Genomic DNA, 8,046 nt, shown 5'->3' on the forward strand with positions numbered 1-8,046 from the left:
AGATAAAGAGTTTCCCAGACAACAAAAATAAAGGAGTTCATGAACACTAAACTGCCTCTGCAAGAAATATTAAAAGGGACCCTTTGAGTGGGAAAGAGAGACCAAAAGCAACAAAGAATAGAAAGGAACAGAGGCAATCTACAGGAACAGCAACTTTACAGGTAATACAATGGCACTAAACTGATAGTTATAAATAATCACTCTGATTGTAAGTGGAATAAATAGTCCAATCAAAAGGCATAGGGTATCAGAGGGGTGCCTGGTTGGCTCAGGTGGTTAAGCATCCAAATCTAGATTTTGGCTCAGGTCATGATCTCAGGGTTGTAAGATCAACTCCCATGTTGGGCTCTGTGCTCTGTGGAGAGTCTGCTGAAGATTATTTCTCTCTCACTCTACCCCTTCCCTTTCTCATGCAATATCTCTCTCTCTAAAATAATTAAATAAATATTTTAAAAAGGCATAGGGTATCAGAATGGATAAAAGAGCAAGATCTATTGATATACTGCTTAAAAGAGACTCATTTTAGACTAAAATATACTACTGGATTGTAAGTGAGGGGTGGAGAAACATTCATCGTGCTAATGGACATTAAAAAAATGGAGTAGTCATCCTTATATCAGACAAACTAGATTTTAAACCAAAGACTTTTATAAGAGATGAAGAAGGACACTATATCATAATAAAGTGGTCTACCAACAAGGAGATTTAAAAATTATAAATATTTATGCCCCTGGCTTGGGAGAAGCCAAATATGTAAATTAATTAATAACAAATTTAAAGAAACTCATTGATAATAACAGAGTAAGAGCAGAGGATGTTAACACCCACTCACAACAATAGGTAAATCATCTAAGCAGAAGATCAATAAGGAAACAAGGGCTTTGAATGACATACTGGACCAGATGGACTTAACAGATATATTCATTCTAAGGCAGAGAAATACACTTTCTTTTTTAGGGCACATGGAATATTCTCCAGAATAGATCAAATACTGGGTCACAAATCAGGCTTCAATTGCTACAAAAAGGTTGAAAACTACCATGCATAATTTCAGACCATAATACTATGAAACTTGAAGTCTACCACAAGAAAAAATTTGGAAGAACCAAAAATACATTGAGGTTAAAGAACATCCCACTAAAGAATGCATGGGTTAACCAAAAAATTAAAAAAGAAATAAAAAAGTATATGGAAGCAAATGAAAATGAAAACATGACAGTCCAAAATCTTTGGGATGTAGCAAAGGCAGTCCCAAAAGGGAAGAATAAGGAATTCAGGCTTTCCTAAAGAAATAAGAGAGGTCTCAAATACACAAACTAACCTCACACCTAAAAGAGCTGGAGAAAGAATAACCAATAAAGCTTAAATTCAGTAAAGATGGGAAGTCATAAAAAAGAAGAAATCATAGAAATTAAAAAAAATAGAACAGATCAATGAAACTAGGAGCTGATTCTTTGAAAGAAAATTGGTAAACTTCTAGTCAGACTTATCAAAAAGAAAAAAGAAAAGATGCAAATAAATAAAATCATGAATGAAAGAGGAGAGATCACAAACAATACTGAATAAACACAAACATTTATAAGAGAATATTATGAACAAATATGTGCCACAATTTAGACAACCTGGAAGAAATGAATGCATTCCCAGTAACATATAAACTACTAAAACTGAAACAGGAAGAAATGAAAAATTAGAACAAACCCATAACCAGCCAAGAAGTTGAATCAGTAATAATAATAAAAAAAAAAAACTTCCAAAATCAAGATTCCAGGGCCAATGGATTTCCAGGGGAATTTACCAAACATTTGAAGAACAATTAAAAAAAAATACTAAAGAACAATTCATACCTATTCTTCTGAAACTGTTCCAAAAAGCAGAAATGGGAGGAGGGGCAAGATGGCGGAAGTGTAGGGTCCCCAAATCACCTGTCCCCACCAAATTACCTAGATAACCTTCAAATAATCCTGAAACTCTACAAATTCGTCCTGAGATTTAAAGAGAGAACAGCTGAAATGCTACAGTGAGAAGAGTTCACGCTTCTATCAAGGTAGGAAGATGGGGGAAAAAAATAAAGAAACAAAAGGCCTCCAAGGGGGAGGGGTCCCGCGAGGAGCTGGGCTAAGGCCGTGATGAGTGCCCCCAGGACAGGAAAGCTCCCTCTCAGAGAAGCAGGAGCTTCACCAATCTTCCCGGGCAGAAAGGCGCTTGTGGGGAGTTAGAACAGGACCCCGGGAGGGCGGGGTGCCCTCAGGCTCCCTGGGACACTAACAGACACCTGCACCCCGGGGACAGTGTGCTGAACTCCCTAAAGGGCTGCAGCCCTCGCAAGGCTGGACCACGGTGCAGCTGGGAGGGGCTCGGGCGGAGGCTCGCGTGGAGGGGGCTACGTGGCTGGGAGCACGAATCCAATAGTACAGGCCCAGGAGCACAGCGCACTGGGGAAACAGCCCAGGATCTGGCCACCCCCCGGGACAGGCAGAGGCCAGGAGGGCCCAGGACAGCAAGGACGCTCCTGCCCCAAGCTGAGCAGATCAGCGGCCCCGCCCCCGGAGCATCCAGGCCCTGCAGACTGAGACCTCCGTAGTTACTACGGGAGCTGAATCCAGGGCTCCAGAGCTGGCCCCGGACGGTGGTTGTTCCTCCTGCAGCCTCACGATGTAAACAACCACAGGCAGGCGGCAGAGCACCTCCCCCAAGTGCTAACACCTGAAAATCAGCACAACAGGCCCCGCCCCCAGAGGACCAGCTAAACGGACAACTTCCAGGGGAAGTCAAGGGACTTAAAGTATACAGAATCAGAAGATACTCCCGCGTGTTTTTTTTTTTTTTTGATTTCTGTTTGCTTTCCCCAACTTTTTTTCCCTTTCTTTCTTTTTCTTTCCCTTTTTGTTCTTTTTTCTTTTTTTCTTCATTTTTTCCTTTTTATTTTTCTCTTTTCTTTCCTTCTTTCTCTCCTCTCTTTTTCTCCTTTTCCCAGTACAACTTGTTTTTGGCCACTCTGCACTGAGCAAAATGACTAGAAGGAAAACCTCACCTCAAAAGAAAGAATCAGAAACAGTCCTCTCTCCCACAGAGTTACAAAATTTGAATTACAATTCAATGTCAGAAAGCCAATTCAGAAGCACTATTATACAGCTACTGGTGGCTCTAGAAAAAAGCATAAAGGACTCAAGAGACTTCATGACTGCAGAATTTAGATCTAATCAGGCAGAAATTAAAAATAAGTTGAATGAGATGCAATCCAAACTAGAAGTCCTAATGACAAGGATTAACAAGGTGGAACAATGAGTGAGTGATATAGAAGACAAGTTGATGGCAAAGAGGGAAACTGAGGAAAAAAGAGACAATTAAAAGACCATGAGGAAAGATTAAGGGAAATAAACGGCAGCCTGAGGAAGAAAAACCTACATTTAATTGGGGTTCCCGAGGTGCCAAAAGGGACAGAGGTCAAGAATATGTATTTGAACAAATCCTAGCTGAAAACTTTCCTAATCTGGGAAGGGAAACAGGCATTCAGATCCAGGAAATAGAGAGATCCCCTCCCCTAAAATCAATAAAAACCGTTCAACACCTGGACATTTAATAAGTAAGCAAATAAATAAATAAATAAATTTCTTTAAAAATAAACTCAAAATGGATGAAAGATCTAAATGTGAGACAAGATTCCATCAAAATCCTGGAGGAGAACACAGGCAACCTCCTGTTTGAGCTCCACCACGGTAACTTCTTGCAAGATACATCCACGATGGCAAAAGAAACAAAAGCAAAAATGAACTATTGGGACTTCGTCATGATAAGAAGCTTTTGCACAGCAAAGGGTACAGTCAACAAAAAAAGACAACCTACAGAATGGGAGAAGATATTTGCATATGACGTATCAGATAAAGGGCTAGTATCCAAGATCTATAAAGAACTTATTAAACTCAACAGCAAAGAAACAAAGAATCCATTCATGAAATGGACAAAAGACATGAACAGAAATCTCACAGAGGAAGACATAGATATTGCCAACATGCACATGAGAAAATGCTCTGCATCACTTGCCATCAGGGAAATACAAATCAAAACCACAATGAGATGCCACCTCACACCAGTGAGAATGGGGAAAATTAACAAGGCAGGAAACCGCAAATGTTGGAGAGAATGCGGAGAAAAGGGAACCCTCTTACACTGTTGGTGGGAAAGTGAACTGGTGCAGCCACTCTGGAAAACTCTGTGGAGGTTCCTCAAAGAGTTAAAAATTGACCCGCCCTATGACCCAGCAATTGCACTGTTGGGGATTTACCCTAAAGATACAGATGCAATGAAATGCCGGGACACCTGCACTCCAATGCTTATAGCAGCAATGTCCACAATTGCCAAACTGTGGAAGGAGCCTTGGTGTCCATCAAAAGATGAATGGATAAAAAGATGTGGTTTATGTATACAATGGAATATTACTCAGCCATTAGAAATGACAAATACCCACCATTTGCTTCAACGTGGTTGGAACTGGAGGGTATTATTGTGAGCGAAGTAAGTCAATCGGAGAAGGACAAACATTATATGTTCTCATTTATTTGGGGAATATAAAGAATAGTAAAAGGGAATATAAGGGAAGGGAGAAGAAATGTGTAGGAAATATCAGAAAGGGAGACAGAACATAAAGATTCCTAACTCTGGGAAACGAACTAGGGGTGGTGGAAGTGGAGGTCGGCTGTGGGTGGGGGTAAATGTGTGATGGGCACTGAGGGGGGCACTTGACGGGATGAACACTGGGTGTTATTCTGTATGTTGGCAAATTGAACGCCAATAAAAAATAAATTTATTATAAAAAAACCCAAAAAGCAGAAATGGAAAGAATACTTCCAAATTATGAGGCCCAGAAATACTTTGATCACTAAACCAGACAGACCCTACCAAAGAGGAGAATTATAGTCTAATATCTCCAATGAACATGGATGGAAAAATTTTCAATAAGATACTAGTAAATCAAATCCAACAAGTATATTAAAAGGATTATTCACCAGAAGCAAGTGTGATTTATTCCTGAGCTGTTGGGGGTGGTTCAACGTCTGCAAATCAATCATCCTGATACAACATATTAATAAAAAAAACATATGGTACTCTCAATACATGCAAAAAGTATTTGATAAGATACAACACCATTTCTTGATAAAAATCCTCCACAAAGTTGGTATAGTTGGAACATACCTCAACATATAAGGGCTGTATAGGAAAGACAGCTAATATCTTCCTCAATGGGGAAAAGCTGAGAGCTTTTCCTCTAAGGTCAGGAACATGATAAGGATGTCCAACCTCACCAGTGACTCTTGTTCAATATAGAACTGGAAGTCCTAGCCTCAGTAGTCAGGCAACAAAAAGAAATAAACTGCCTCCAAATAAGCAAGGAAGAAGTCATACCTTCACTCTTCGCAGACAACATGATACTCTATGTAGAAAACCCAAAATACTCCACCCTAAAATTGCTAGAACTCATACTGGAATTCAGCAAAGTCACAGGATATAAAGTGAATGCACAGACATCTGTTGCATTTCTATAGACCAAACATGAACTAGCAGAAAGAGAAAACAAGGAATCAATACCATTTACAATTGGATCAAAAACCATAAGATATCTAGGAATAAACCTACCTAAAGAGATAAAACATCTGTACTCTGAAAACTATAGAATACTTATGAAAGAAATTGAGGAAGATACAAAGAATGGAAAAATATTCCATGCTCATGTGTTGGAAGAACAAATATTAATAAAATATCTATGTTACCGGGACGCCTGGGTGGCTCAGTGGTTGAGCATCTGCCTTCGGGACCAGGGCGTGATCCTGGAGGTCTGGGATTGAGTCCCACATTGGACTTCCTGCGTGGAGCCTGTTTCTCCCTCTGCCTATGTCTCTGCCTCTCTCTTTCTGTGTCTCTCATGAATAAATAAATAATAAAAAATATCTATGCTACCTAAAAAAATCTACACACTCAACATAATCCCTATCAAAATAACACCAGCACTTTTAGAAGCTGGAACAAACAATCCTAGAGCCTGAATAGCCAGAGGAATTTTGAAAAAGTAAACCAAAGCTGGAAGCATCATAATGCCAGACTTCAAGCTCTATTACATCAAGACAGTATGGTACTGGCATAAAAACAGACACACAGATCAATGGAACAGAATAGAGAACCCAGTCCCTCAACCCGATAGTCAACTAATCTTCAACAAAGCAGGAAAGATTATCCGATGGAAAAAAAGACCATTTCTTCAACAAATGGTGTGGGGAAAATTGAACAGCCACATGTAGAACAATGAAACTGGACTATTTCCTCACATTATACACAAAAATATACTAAGAATGGATGAAAGATCTAAATGTGAGACAGGAATCCATCAAAATCCTAGAGAAGAACACAGGCATTAACTTTTTTTACCTTGACAACCACAAGTTCTTACTAGACAGGTCTCCAGAGGCAAGGGAAACAGAAGCACAAATGAGCTATTATCTTCATCAAGATAAAAAGCCTTTTCACAACAAATGAAACAATTAGCAAAACTAAAATATGACCAACAGAATGGGAGGAGATATTTGCAAATGACATATCAGATGAATGGCTGGAATCCAACATTTATAAAGAATTTATCAAATTCAACACCCCAAAAATTAAAAAAAATCCAGTTAAGAAATGGACAGAAGACATGAACAGATATTTCTCAAAAGAAGGCATACAAATGTCTAACAGACACATGAAAAAATGTTCAACATCACCTATAATCAGGAAAATACAAATCAAAATCACAATGGCACACCACCTCACACTGGTTAGAATGGCTAAAATGAACAACTCAGGAAACAACAGATGTTGGTGAGGATGTGCAGAAAGAGGAAACTTCTTGCACTGTTGGTGAGAAAGAAACCTGGTGGTAGTCACTCTGGATAACAGTATGGAGGTTCCTCAAAAAGTTAAAAATAGGGAGACATCTGCCTCTGGTGCTGTGGCCATTGCATCCTCAGGCTCAGCAGTCCCACTGAGCTTCACCTGGTTTCTGAGTCTTCATTGTCCTCAGGCCACTGGTAGCCTTATCAGCCAGTTATGCTGGAGAATCTGAGCTCATTGCCTACACGAATGTACTACAAGTACTAGAAGCTAGCTGAACAGATGTTTCAGGGAATTATTCTTTTTTTCTGCAATATTTGTATTTATCTATGGGTATTTGGCTGAACAATATGGGTGGACTGTCTATATAATTATGGTCAGATTTTCTTTTTCATATTTATTGACACTTCCTCTATGGCCCATTTACTGCCAGCACCCCCACATGTGATTATGTGTTCAAGAATCAGGCTCAGAAGACAAGAAACCAGCAGAAAGAAAACAATAAGAGACATGCTAAAAATAACTAAATAGGGTTTTTATGATTTAGCTTTACTATTACTTTTACTATTTACTTTTACTAAAAGTAAAATAGTACTACTTACTATTTACTTTTACTAAAAAGAAAGCACCTGCTTTCTTTTTTTCTGAGATGAGCTCAATTATTTTCATATCCAAAACATGAGATAAAACCCATCTCTTCTCTTTCAGCACAGTTGTGTGTAGATTTTGTTCTCTTTATATTCCTTTTTTAACTTAATATATATATTTTTTGTTGAAGTTTGATTTGCCAACATATAGTATGACACCCAGTGCTCATCCCGTCAAGTGCCCTCCTCAGTGCCCGTCACCCAGTCATCCCACCCCCCCCACCTCCCCTTTCACTACCCCTTGTTCATTTCAGAGTTAGGAGTCTCTCATATTTTGCCACCCTCTCTGATCTTTCCCACTCATTTTCCCTCCTTTCCCCTATAATCCCTTTCACTATTTCTTATATTCCCCATATGAGTGAAACCATATAATACTTGTCCTTCTCTGATTGACTACTTCACTCAGCATAATACCCTCCAGTTCCATACATGTCAAAGCAAATAATGGGCATTCATCCTTTCTGATGGCTGAGTAATATTCCATTATGTGTGTGTCTGTATGTGTTTGTATATACACCACATCTTCTTTCTCCAT

At 39.2% G+C, this 8,046-nt stretch overlaps 1 pseudogene; it reads left to right on the forward strand.

Annotated features, from left to right (window-relative positions):
• The first annotated feature begins 7,080 nt into the window (after positions 1-7,080).
• Positions 7,081-7,391, forward strand: LOC119868205 (annotated as a pseudogene).
• The last annotated feature ends 655 nt before the right edge of the window (positions 7,392-8,046 follow it).

Source organism: Canis lupus, chromosome X (genome assembly GCF_011100685.1).
Source record: "Canis lupus familiaris isolate Mischka breed German Shepherd chromosome X, alternate assembly UU_Cfam_GSD_1.0, whole genome shotgun sequence".
Taxonomy (NCBI): domain Eukaryota; kingdom Metazoa; phylum Chordata; class Mammalia; order Carnivora; family Canidae; genus Canis; species Canis lupus.